Source organism: Sus scrofa, chromosome 16 (assembly GCF_000003025.6).
Source record: "Sus scrofa isolate TJ Tabasco breed Duroc chromosome 16, Sscrofa11.1, whole genome shotgun sequence".
Lineage (NCBI taxonomy): Eukaryota > Metazoa > Chordata > Mammalia > Artiodactyla > Suidae > Sus > Sus scrofa.
The window spans coordinates 15,900,579-15,914,300 of NC_010458.4; the positions used below are offsets into that span (position 1 = coordinate 15,900,579).

Here is a 13,722-nt window from a genome sequence, read left to right on the forward strand (position 1 = left end):
TGCATAAAAATTGAAATTGTGGTATAAATACCATATTCATTAATTATAGAAAAATAATATTTTAAAAAATAGAAATATTATAGACATAGTAATACAAAATCTGAAACAATCCTAATATTTTCAGATAAGTAGTAGTGAATTATAATATTTCTGATCTGATTTTTCTTATTAAAGAAAAATGATTAAATTTTAAATATAATTCAAAACTAATAAAAGAGAACTCTAATATTTTGATATATTTTTCTCACCATTATTTTCTAATTTTTTTAGATTTTTTTTTTTGGTAGTTAAATTCTGCTCCTTTGAGCTCTATCAAATATGGAGATATCTTGGGAAATTACTTTTTTTTTTATTATTATTATTTTCCCACTGTACAGCAAGGGGGTCAGGTCATCCTTAGATGTATACATTGCAGTTACAGTTTTTTCCCCCACCCTTTCTTCTGTTGCGACATGAGTATCTAGACATAGTTCTCAATGCTATTCAGCAGGATCTCCTTATAAATCTATTCTAGGTTGTGTCTGATAAGCCCAAGCTCCCGAACCCTCCCACTCCCTCCCCCTCCCATCAGGCAACCACAAGTCTCTTCTCCAAGTCCATGATTTTCTCTTCTGAGGAGATGTTCATTTGTGCTGGATATTAGATTCCAGTTATAAGTGATATCATATGGTATTTGTCTTTGTCTTTCTGGCTCATTTCACTCAGTATGAGATTCTCTAGTTCCATCCATGTTGCTGCAAATGGCATTATGTCATCCTTTTTTATGGCTGAGTAGTATTCCATTGTGTATATATACCACCTCTTCCGAATCCAATCATCTGTCGATGGACATTTGGGTTGTTTCCATGTCCTGGCTATTGTGAATAGGGCTGCAATGAACATGTGGGTGCATGTGTCTCTTTTAAGTAGAGCTTTGTCCGGATAGATGCCCAAGAGTGGGATTGCAGGGTCATATGGAAGTTCTATGTATAGATTTCTAAGGTATCTCCAAACTGTTCTCCATAGTGGCTGTACCAGTTTACATTCCCACCAGCAGTGCAGGAGGGTTCCCTTTTCTCCACAGCCCCTCCAGCACTTGTTATTTGTGGATTTATTTTTTTTTTCTTTTTTTTTTTTTTTTTTTTTTTTTTTGTCTTTTTGCTATTTCTTTGGGCCGCTCCTGAGGCATATGGAGGTTCCCAGGCTAGGGGTCCAATCAGAGCTGTAGCCACTGGCCTACGCCAGAGCCACAGCAACGCGGGATCTGAGCTGCATCTGCAACCTACACCACAACTCACGGCAATGCCAGATCATTAACCCACTGAGCAAGGGCAGGGACCGAACCCGCAACCTCATGGTTCCTAGTCGGATTCGTTAACCACTGCGCCACGATGGGAACTCCTTGTGGATTTATTAATGATGGCCATTCTGACTGGTGTGAGGTGGTATCTCATGGTAGTTTTGATTTGCATTTCTCTTATAATCAGCGATGTTGAGCATTTTTTCATGTGTTTGTTGGCCATCTGTATGTCTTCCTTGGAGAAATGTCTATTCAGGTCTTTTGCCCATTTTTCCATTGATTGATTGGCTTTTTTGCTGTTGAGTTGTGTAAGTTGCTTATATATTCTAGAGATTAAGTCCTTGTCAGTTGCATCATTTGAAACTATTTTCTCCCATTCTGTAAGTTGTCTTTTTGTTTTCTTTTTGGTTTCCTTTGCTGTGCAAAAGCTTTTCAGTTTGATGAGGTCCCATGGGTTTATTTTTGCTCTAATTTCTATTGCTTTGGGAGACTGACCTGAGAAAATATTCATGATGTTGATGTCAGAGAGTGTTTTGCCTATGTTTTCTTCTAGGAGTTTGATGGTGTCCTGTCGTATATTTAAGTCTTTCAGCCATTTGGAGTTTATTTTTGTGCATGGTGTGAGGGTGTGTTCTAGTTTCATTGCTTTGCATGTAGCTGTGCAGGTTTCCCAGCAATGCTTGCTGAATAGACTTTCTTTTTCCCATTTGATGTTCTTGCCTCCCTTGTCAAAGATTAATTGACCATAGGTGTCAGGGTTTATTTCCGGATTCTCTATTCTGTTCCATTGGTCTGTCTGTCTGTTTTGATACCAGTACCACACTGTTTTGATGACTGTGGCTTTGTAGTATTTCTTGAAGTCTGGGAGAGTTATGCCTCCTGCTTGGTTTTTGTTTCTCAGGATTGCTTTGGCGATTCTGGGTCTTTTGTGGTTCCATATAAATGTTTGGATTGTTTGTTCTAGTTCTGTGAACAATGTCATGGGTAATTTGATAGGGATTGCATTGAATCTGTAGATTGCTTTGGGTAGGATGGCCATTTTCACAATATTGATTTTTCCAATCCAGGAACATGGAATATCTTTCCATTTCTTTACATCTTCTTTGATTTCTTTGATTAAAGTTTTATAGTTCTCGGCATATAGGTCCTTTACCTCTTTGGTCAGGTGTATTCTGAGGTATTTGATTTTGTGAGGTACAATTTTAAAAGGTATCATTTTTTGTATTCCTTTTCTAATGTTTCATTGCTGGTATACAGAAATGCAACTGACTTCTGAATGTTAATCTTATATCCTGCCACTTTGCTGAATTTATTAATCAGTTCAAGGAGTTTTGGGGTTGAGTCCTTAGGTTTTTCTAGGTATAGTATCATATCATCTGCATACAGTGACAGTTTGATCTCTTCTCTTCCTATATGGATGCCTTTTATTTCTTTTGTTTGTCTAATTGCTGTGGCTAAGACTTCCAAAACTATGTTGAAGAGCAGTGGTGAGAGTGGGCATCCCTGTCTTGTTCCAGATTTGAGTGAGAAGGCTTTCAGTTTTTCCCCATTGAGTATTATATTTGCTGTGGGTTTATCATAAATGGCTTTGATTATATTCAGGAATGTTCCCTCTATACCCACTTTGGTGAGGGGCTTGATCATGAATGGATGTTGGACTTTGTCAAATGCTTTTTCTGCGTCTATTGAGATGATCATATGATTTTTGACCTTTTTTTTGTTAATGTGGTGTATGATGTTGATTGATTTGTGTATGTTGAACCATCCTTGTGAACCTGGGATGAACCCAACCTGGTCATGGTGTATAATTTTTTTGATATGTTGTTGGATTCGGTTGGCTAAGATTTTGTTGAGAATTTTTGCATCTATATTCATCAATGATATTGGCCAATGGTTTTCTTTTTTGGTGGTATCTCTGTCTGGTTTTGGAATGAGGGTGATGGTGGCCTCATAGAATGTCTTTGGGAGTATTCCTTCTTCTTCAACCTTTTGAAAGAGTTTCAGGAGGATGGGCACCAATTCCTCTTTATATGTTTGATAAAATTCACCTGTGAAGCCATCTGGTCCTGGACTTTTATTTGTAGGGAGTGATTTTATGACCTCTTCAATTTCATTTCTAGTGATCGGTCTGTTCAGTTGGTCTGTTTCTGCTTGATTCAGTTTTGGCAGGCTGTAAGATTCTAGAAAATTGTCCATTTCTTCCAGATTGTCAAACTTGTTGCCATACAGTTGTTCATAGTATTCTCTTATGGTTTTTTGTATTTCTGCTGTATCCGTTGTGATTTCTCCTTTTTCATTTATAATTTTGGTTATTTGGGTTCTTTTCTCTCCTCTTTGTAGTGAGTCTGGCCAGGGGTTTGTCAATTTTGTTCACCTTTTCAAAGAACCAGCTCTTGGTTTTATTAATTTTCTCTATTGTTTTTTGAGTCTCTATTTTATTGATTTCTTCTTTGATCTTTATAATTTCCTTCCTTCTGCTGACTTTAGGACTTTTTTGTTCTTCTTTTTCTAATTCGTTTAGGTGGAGGGTTAAGTTGTCAATTTGGGATCTTTCTTCTTTTTTGAGAAAGGCCTGGATTGCTATAAATTTCCCTCTGAGCACTGCTTTTGCAGCATCCCATAGATTTTGAGAGGTTGTGTCTTCATTATCATTTGTTTCAAGGTAGTTTTTAATTTCCTTCTTGATTTCCTCATTGACCCATTGGTTTTTTAGTAGCATGTTGTTTAGTCTCCATGGAGTAGGTTTTTTCTCTTTGCTTTTCCCATGGTTGATTTCTAATTTCATGGCATTGTGGTCAGAGAAGATACTTGAGATAATTTCTACGCTCCTAAATTTATTGAGATTCGCTTTGTGTCCCAATATGTGGTCGATTCTTGAGAATGTTCCATGAGCATTTGAGAAGAATGTGTATTCTGCTTTTTTTGGATGTAGTGTCCTGAAGATATCAATTAAGTCTAACTTTTCTATTGTTTCCTTTAGGATCTCTGTTGCTTTATTGGTTTTCTGTCTAGAGGATCTGTCCATTGATGTGAGGGGGGTATTTAGGTCTCCTACTATGATTGTATTCTCATCAATATCTCCCTTTATGTCTGTTAATATTTGTTGTGTGTATCTGGGTGCTCCTGTATTTGGGGCATATATGTTGACAATAGTAACATCCTCTCCTTGGATGGATCCCTTAATCATTAAATAGTGTCCTTCTTTGTCTTTCTTTATGCCTTTTGTTTTAAAGTCTATTTTGTCTGATATGAGCGTTGCGACTCCTGCTTTTCTGTCATGTCTATTGGCATGAAATACTTTTCCCCAGCCTTTCACTTTCAATCTATATGTATCTTTTGTCCTAAGGTGAGTTTCTTGTAGGCAGCATATTGAAGGTTTTTGCCGTTTTATCCACTCAGCCATTCTGTGTCTTTTGATTGGGGCATTCAGTCCATTGACATTTAAGGTGATAATTGATAGATGATTATTTATTGCCATTTGAACCTTGTGTTCCAGTTGATTCTATGGTTCTCCATTTTTTTTTTTTTTTTTTTTTTTTTTGGTTGGATGGTCTCCTGTTATTATCTGCTTGAGTGTTTTTTTTTTTCATTTTTTGCAAATGCAATATTTGGTTTTGGCTTGTGATTGCCCTGTTTTTTAAGTATGCTAACCCCTTCCCATAATTGTGTGTTTTAGCCTGATGGTCCTGTAAGTTCAACCACTTCATTACTATATTAAAATTAAGAAGAGAGACATACATATAAACAAAAAAGGTTATTTACCTCCTGACATCCCTTGCCCACATTTTATGGTTTTGATGACTCTTTTTTATTTTTTTCTTTTTAATTTTATTTTGTTTGAAGCATGTTCATGATTAAATCTGTATGCTGGCTTATTTGAGTGACTTCTCTCTGATTGCAGTTTCCTCAATCCTAGTTCTTCCTCTTCTTCTTCTTCTTCTTTTTTTTTTTTTTCTTTTCTTTTTTCTTCCCTTTCCTTCCTTTCTTTTTGGTTTAGAGAAGCCCTTTCAATATTTCCTTTAACCTGGGTTTTGTGTTGCTGTATTCTTTAAGTTTTTGTTTGTTGGGAAAAATTTTTATTTCCCCTTCTATTTTAAATGATATTCTTGCTGGATAGAGTATTCTAGGTTGCATATTTTTTCCTTTTAGCGCTTTAAATATCTCTTTCCATTCCCTCCTGGCCTGTAGTGTTTCTGTAGAGAAATCAGCTGATATTCTTATGGGGGTTCCCTTGTAGGTAACATTCTGTTTTTCTCTTGCTGCCTTGAGGATCCTCTCTTTATCACTAACTTTTGCCATTTTTATTATGATGTGTCTTGGTGTGGGTCTGTTTGGGTTCAGTTTGTTTGGGGCCCTCTGTGCTTCTTGTATCTTGAGTCCAGTATCCTTTAGATTTGGGAAGTTTCCAGCAATAATTTCTTCAAATATATTTTCCATTCCCTTATCTTTTTCTACTCCTTCTGGAATTCCTATTATGCGTAGATTGGCCTGCTTTATATTATCCCATAGGTCTCTTATATTGCTTTCCAGTTTTTTGATTCGGTTTTCTGTCTGTTGACTGGATTGAGTGATTTCCATTATTCTATCTTCCATATCACTGATTCGTTCTTCTGCATTATTCATTCTGGTTTTTACTGCCCCTAGTTCAGTTTGCATCTCTGCAAATGAATGTTCCAGTTTTTCTTGGCTCCTCCTTATATTTTCTAGTTCCTTTCTGAGGGTATCTGCATTACTGTTCATATCTTCTCTTAATTCCTTCAGTATTTTCACTATTTCTCTTTTGAACTCCAGGTCTGTCAGACTGCCGAGATCTGTTTCATTGTTGACTGTTTTAGGTGAGTGCTCCTGTTGGTTTGACTGGGGGTGGTTTCTCAGCTTCTTCATCTTGCTTGTTGTTTTCTTTCTCCTGAGGGAGTTGTACTCTCCGTGATCAGGCAGTGTTTGCCTTGTCACTGCCGTGGAATATTTCCTGAGGGCTGGCGTTGTTGGTCAATCTTTTTTGAGGCAGTGTGGCTTTTCTGGAGTGTTGATGGGGCTAACAGTGTTTCTTTGAAGCAAAGGAGGACTTCCTGAGGGCAGACAGGACTGAGAGGTCCACACCGCGATGGTAGCAGATTTCTCCTGGCCATGCAGAGCTTGCTCTGGTGTTTTTAGGCTGTGGGATTCTTGCAGGGGGTTGGCGGTGTTGGGCAGCTGCTTTTTAGGGGTGCATCACCCCCTGGGGGCTGGAGCAGCTATCTGGGGCACTGAGAACCTGAGAGGCTCTTCCCTAGGGCAGCCCAACTCAGAAGGACAGCCTGAGAATGTAGGCGGATCTTTTCACAGTCTGGCTGAGCTTGTTGCAGCTTTTCTGGGCTGCAGGGGGTCCTGCCTGGAGCTGGCAGTCCTATGCAGCTGGTCCACTAGAGCATCCCCTGGGGGCTTGGACGGGTAGCAGGGCCGTTGGAAACCGAAGAGGCTCCTCCCCGGGGCAACCCGACTCAGAAAAACCGTCCGAGAATTAGGCCGATCTATTCACAGCCTGGCTAAGCTTGTTCTAGCTTTTCTAGGCTGCAGGCCTTTTCTCGGGGGCTGGTGCTGTTTGGTGCTGCTCTGCGGAAGTGTAGCCCCTCCAAAGGGCAAGCAGGCCTGTGCAGGGACAGCCCCTGCGGTGTTAGGCTTCAGGCAATTGTTGAGGCCAGCCCTCCTGGATGGCAGGCAGTCCCAGGTCCGTGAGAGCGTAGGGCGTGGCGGGGGTGGGGGGAGGGGATGCACTGGGAAGCAGAGTTTTCAGCTAGCTAGCGGGCCTGTGAGCTTGCTGTGGCGTGGGGGGTATTCTATGGGGACCCACCCCTTCTTCTCTCCCCTCCCCAGCACGGGCGCAGACCAGGCTCTTCTCCCAGGTTCCCTCTGATGTGGCTTTCCCCTTCCCCACCCCTGGAGTATTGCTCCCTTCCTCTGTGACAGCTTTGTTTTCTAGTCTCCCAGGCAGTCTCTGCCCCGTCAACTGGTTTCTAGACCTTCCAAGCAGTTTCCGCTCTGCCCCGCCCCCCTAGCCCGGGGACTAATCTCTGGAGCCGAGGTCTCGGTGCCCAGCCCCCACCCAGGTGGCGCCCCCCGGCCCTTTCTCGGGGACTAACCTTCTGTGGTGAGGTCTCGGTGCCCAGCCCCCACCCAGGCGTCCCCCGGCCCCCTCTCGGGGACTAACCTTCAGAGGCGAGGTCTCGGTGCCCAGCCCCCACCCAGGCGTCTCAATTTTTGGTGACTCTGCCCGTAGTTCAGATGGTCCGTTGGGTTCTTGATCGGCTTTTCCGTACTCCAACTTCTGCTACCCTCTTCTCTGCATCTGGAGATTCCTCCGGTTCGTTTGATCTTTCGCCCGATAGGTGACTTTCCAGGGTGCGGGATCCCTTTCTCCTCCGCAGTTCCCTTTCGGGAGCCCCCGTCTCGCTCGGATTCGCCTTCTCTCACTCTCCTCTTTTCTCCTGTTCTGCCCAATAATGTCACGAATTTCTTGCCGTTATTGGAGTTTAGGTTCCTCTGCCAGCGATTGGTTGCTGTTCTGTGCAAGTCATTTATTCTGTAGATGTGCTTTTTTTGTTGTGTTTGTGGGAGAAGGCGAGCGTGTCTTCCTACTCCTCCGCCATCTTGTCCTCTTCCCGGAAATTACTTTTTTATATATTTTCAAAAATGTTTTAACATTACTATTTCTGCGTTCTAGGCCCTTGAAGGATTTTTGCTATGAAAGAAGTAATGTTGTTTTTGTATACTTTATTAATTATGCTGGTGTGTATGATAGAACAGCCACTTTTCAAACATATTGGCCCTGGAATAAAATGATCAACTATAGGCTTCCTTCTCTCTTCTGGGAAAGGCATCTATCATCAATAAAATTAAAGTACTTTTTTCAAAGGCTATGAATTTAAGCTTTTACTAAGGCCTCTTGATATCTAAAATAATTTTCTCTATTAAGAAACACTAGTCAGGGGAGTTCCTGCCTTGGCTCAGTGGTAAACGAACCTGACTGGTATCCATGAGGACTTGGGTTCAATCCCTGGCTTCACTCAATGGGTTAAGGATCTGGTGTTGCCGTGAGCTGTGATGTAGGTCACAGACACAGCTGGGACCTGGTGTTGCTATGGCTGTGGCATAGGCCAGAAGCTGTAGCTCCAATTGGACCCCTAGCCTGGGAACCCCAATATGCCAGGAGTGCAGCCCTAAAAAAGACCAAAAAATAAAACACTAGTCATAGGATTTTAAATTTTAGGACATTTTTCCTTACAGTGGAAGTTTTGCTGTAGGTCTCAGAAGACACATTGTTCTAGGCATATTTTTACTATTTACTAACCTTATAAAAATACATGTCTAGGAGTTCCCGTCATGGCGCAGTGGTTAATGAATCCGACTAGGAACCATGAGGTTGCGGGTTCAATCCCTGCCCTTGCTCAGTGTGTTAACGATCCAGCGTTGTGGTGAGCTGTGGTGTAGGTCGCAGATGGGGCTCGAATCCCGCGTTGCTGCGGCTCTGGCGTAGGCTGGTGGCTACAACTCCGATTCGACCCCTAGCCTGGGAAACCTCCATGTGCCACGGGAGCGGCCCAAGAAATGGCAAAAAGTACAAAAAAATAAATAATTAAAATAAAATAGGATAAATAAAAAGACATGTGTAATCTTTCTGAATCAAGTGTTTACCCAATAGATACAAATTAATAATTGTCTATTTTCTCATCCAGAGTGGTTGTAAGAGTGAAAGGAATTTTGAAAAACTAAACTCCCTGGAATATCAAAATGCTCCTTATTTTTATCATATTTAAGTTTTTATTCTCAAGCTTCCCTGATAAGCTCTCCCCATCTTTAAGACTCCCACTGGTTAAGTTTGGCATATATCAGAATTTTGTTCTCACCCCTTTTCTCTTTTCTACATTTAAGCCCTTAAAGCACCTTATTGCAGTATCTCTTCAGTCTACCCCAGCTGTGTTGCTATCCTTCAGGCATCTATTGTGGTAAAATCTCCCTGTACTCCAGAACCATGCATCTTGTCTGTCTTATGTTGAAGAGGCATTGTGAACTTATATGTACTTCTTTCAACTATTTCCCTAACTCAATAAATGGCACTGCCATTTTTCCAAGCTATTCACACCTCAAAACTTGAGAATTATTGTCTTCTCACTTTTTCTCATGTCTTAGCATAGTCTAGTAGCAAATCGTGTTTGTTTAAATTTCACAATAAACATTATAGTTGAGATTTTTCTCCACATGTCATATGCTACCACCCTAGCCACCCATAACATTTCATGCAGGTTTGAGCAATAACTTTTAATTGGTCTCTATCCTCCCATTTCTGGTTCCTTACAATCAATTTTTCAAAAAACAACCAAAATGCATCTTTACAAAAGTCAGTTAGATCATGTTGTTCTCTTCTTTAGGAGAGCCTCCCGACCTTCCAGCACACTGGGAATAAAAGCTAAAGTTCTTCCTATTGACCACCACAGCCTACATAATCTAGCTTCTCATCCTTAACTCTTCCACTGGGTTACTTTGCTCCAGACCTACTGTCCATCTTGCTGCTTTTTAAGCAGGCAAGGCATGCTCTGTCATTGGAGTCTTTGCATTTGTTCTTCAGACTGCCGAAAATAGTCTTCTCCAAGATACCCCTATAGTGTTCCTGATCTTTAGTTACATGTCTCTTCCCTCTTCAGAGAACTTCCCTTATCACTCACCTAAAAATATACCCTTGGTGTAAACTTTGCTTGCTTAGTAGATGAAAATTTAATAATTAGTTTTCACTCTTCCATGTGTGCAGTATCTTTATCTTGAGAGAGAATAATGAGGCGGAGAACCCGGGGAAGAGAAGGAAGAAAACTGTGAATAAAACCAGGATATTGGAACCATATCTTGTGCTGAAGAAAAATCAACCAGGAGTCAGACCAGAGGATTTTCATAGTTTTCTGACATAAATTCCATTTAAAGCTATGCTTATCTAAGCTTATGCTTTGGTGAAAGAGTTGATAATGTTGACTGGCATACACAGAATATTTAAAAAGAGCAATAATGAACTATTACTCAATTACTTCTTAGACACATGGCAGTTATACCATTTCAGCAGTGTATGGTTATATTACAAAACAGAAGATTTATATATTGAAAATATGTAATATACTTGCACTTTGGTTTTGGTTGTGATTATAAACTCATATTTTAGTTCCTGGAGAAAAACCTGAATAAAAATGTTTTTATTTACATTATACCAACAGACCCAATTTTCGTAAAACAGGATTATCATAGTATTTGATCACAAATCAAAGCAATTAGTATAGTATATATGGTGGTAAAGTAGTATAATAGTTGGCATAATTATTGTATATTGTAAGATACATAGGTGAGAATCATTAAGATAATGAAATAGCATGTGCAATTACTGTTATAATTCGTGAAAAAGCATTCTCAGATAAAAAAAAGCTTACTGCATACTCATGGCACAATCCATCAGTTGACTGACTAATGACCTTAAATAACCATGTGCTTAAACACTCTGTCACAAGCACCACAATCTAACATTGTCAAAAACATTTATTTTTGTTTGCAGTTTAGTATTGTTTATAATACTATGTTTCGTATGTAAAATATTTTGATTTTTATATAAATCACAATATGCTCACTGCCAAAGATTTAGTCTCCATCCCTGCCACCTTTACCCATTTCACCTTCCACACCTATCCCCTTTCCCACTGGTAACCATTACTTCGTTCTCTGTATCTGTTTTGTTTTGGTTGGTTTACCCTTTTTTTTTTTTTTTTTTTTTTTTTTTAAATAACCTATCCATGAAATCATATGGTATTTCTTTAACTATTCTACTTAGCCTGAGGGCTTATCCATGTTGTCACAAATGATAGATTTCATCTTTTTTATGTCTGAATAGTGTTTCATTGGGTATAGTGTAAATCACTGGGTATATATCTATTTTATCCAATCTGCTGATCAGTACCTAGGTGGTTTTCATACCTTGGCTGTTGTAAATAATGCTGCAATGAACATAGGAATGCATGCGTATATATATATGGATACCCAGATGTGCATATATATATATATATATATATATATATATATATATATATATGGATATATTGGATAAATACCCAGAAGTGTAATAGCTGGATAATATGATGGTGCTATTAATTTTGTGAGGAACCTCCATAGTGGCTGCACCAACATATTCCCACCTATAGTGTATGAGTATTCACTTTTCTCCACATCCTCTCAATACTTATTTCTTGCCTTTCTGATAATATGGCCATTCTAAAAGGGGTGAAGTGAGGTCTCATTGTGGTTTTGATTTGCAATTCTTTAATAGTGATTCCAACCATCTGTATGGTTAGCCATCTGATATCTTCCTTGGAAAAATATCTATTCATTTTCTACACCTACTGAAAAATTTTTGGTTATGAGTTATTTATATATTTAGGATATCAACCTCTTTCAGATATGATGTGCAAATAGTTTTTCCCAAATATCTTTTCATTAGGTTGTCTTTTCATTAAATAGTAGTTGTCTCTGCAAATAAACTTTTGCATTTTGTAGCCCCATTTGTTGGGTTTGCTTTTGTTTCCCTTGCCAAAGCAGACATACTCAGAATGATATTGTTAAGATGGATGTCAGAGTGTGCTGCCTATATTTTCTTCTAAGAGTTTTATGGTTTCAGATATTACATTCAAGTCTTTAATTCAGTTTGAGTTCAATCTCATATGTGGTATAGGATACTAATCTAGTTCCATTCTTTTTCATGTGGCTGTCCAGTTTTATTAATATCATTTATTAGAAAGACTATAATTTCTCCTTGTATGTACTTTATTCCATTGTTAGAAATTGTCCATGCATAAATTTATTCCTAGGCTTTCAATTCTGTTCCATTGATTTATGGAACTGCCAGTCTATGTCTACCAATATAATGCTGTTTTGATTAGTATAGCTTTGTAATATTATTTGAAATCCTAGAGTGAGATACTTCTGGCTGTCATTTTTTTTTTTTTCCTCTCAGGTTTGCTTTGGCTATTGAGGTTTCTTTGTGGTTCCATATAAATTATTTTTTTTTGTTCTGGTTCTGTGAAAAATGCCTTTGAAATTTGATAGGAATTACATTTAATCTATGTACCGCTTTAGGTTACACAGACATTTTAACAATACTCTTATCCATGAGCATGGTGTATTCCATTTCTTGAGTTGTTTTCAGTTTCTTTCAGCAGTGTCTTAGTGTTTTCATTGTACAAGTTTTTACCTCCTCAGTTATATTTACTACTAGGTATTCTTTTTGTTGTACCTATAAGTACGATTAATTTCTTACTGTTTGCTTGTAAATGTATAGTAATGTAACAAGTTTTAGTGTATTGGTTTTTCTACCATACAATTTTATTTATTATTTCTAGCACATTTTTAAGTGAGGTCTTCAGAGTTTTCTATATGTAAAATCATGTAATTTTCAAATAGTGATACTGCTTCCTTTCTGAATTAATTTTTTTCTTATTGTTCTGTTTAGGATTTCCAATACTACATAGAATAAAAGTGGCAATAGTCGGCGTTATTTTCATGTTCCTGATCTTAAATGAAGTTTTGTTTTTCACTGAGTATGATGTTAGTTGTGTTTTAAATATATGATCTTTATTGTGTTAAGTTACTTTTATAGCCATTTTGTTGAGAGTATTTATCATAAATGGGTGTTGAATCTGGTCAAATGCTTTTTCTGCTTTCATTCCATCCTGTAAATATTGATATGTGTTTTCATTTGCCTTCAGGTATTTGATTTCTCCGTTCATTTATTTGTTAATCCAATAGTTGTTCTGTCTCCACATTTGTGACTTTTCAGTTTTCTTCCTTTAGTTGACTTTTATTTTCATACCATTATGATCAAAAAAGATGCTAGATAGAGTTTATTCTTAAATTTATATGGGCATGTTTCATGACTCTGTTTGGTCCATCTTTGATGATGTTCCATGTGCACTTGAGAAGAATAATAGATTCCATTGCACTTGAATAGCATATGTTCTATATAAATCTATTAACACTATCTGGGTCTATCTTTCATTTAAGGCCACTATTTTCTGTGAACTTTGCATATGATGATCCATCTATTGATGTAAATGGGTTTATATAAAAAATCCCCTATGATTATTATTATATCACTATCAATTTCTCCTTTAATCCTGTTAATAGTTGTTTTATGTGTTTTAGTTCTCCTATGTCAGGTACATGTATATTAATAACTATTATATCTTCTTGATGAGTTTTCCCCTTTATTGTTACATAATGTTCATCTTTGTCTATTGCTACTTTTTTTGGCTTGATGTTGATTTTGTCTAATGATTATGGATACACTCACTTTCTTTTGGTTGCAATTTGCTTGGAGCTTTCTTTCATCCCTCCAATGTAAACTCCTGTTTTTCTTTAGAGCTGGTATGAGTCTCCTGGAAGCA

General features: G+C 38.2%; 1 long non-coding RNA gene across 1 annotated transcript in view; it reads left to right on the forward strand.

Moving 5' to 3' along the window:
- The window catches only part of LOC110257293, a 39,689-nt gene extending 28,881 nt beyond the window's left edge, over positions 1 to 10,808 (forward strand). The window contains exon 3 of the long non-coding RNA XR_002339717.1: positions 10,062 to 10,808. This is a non-coding gene — a long non-coding RNA (uncharacterized LOC110257293). The remainder of the gene's footprint in view (positions 1 to 10,061) is intronic.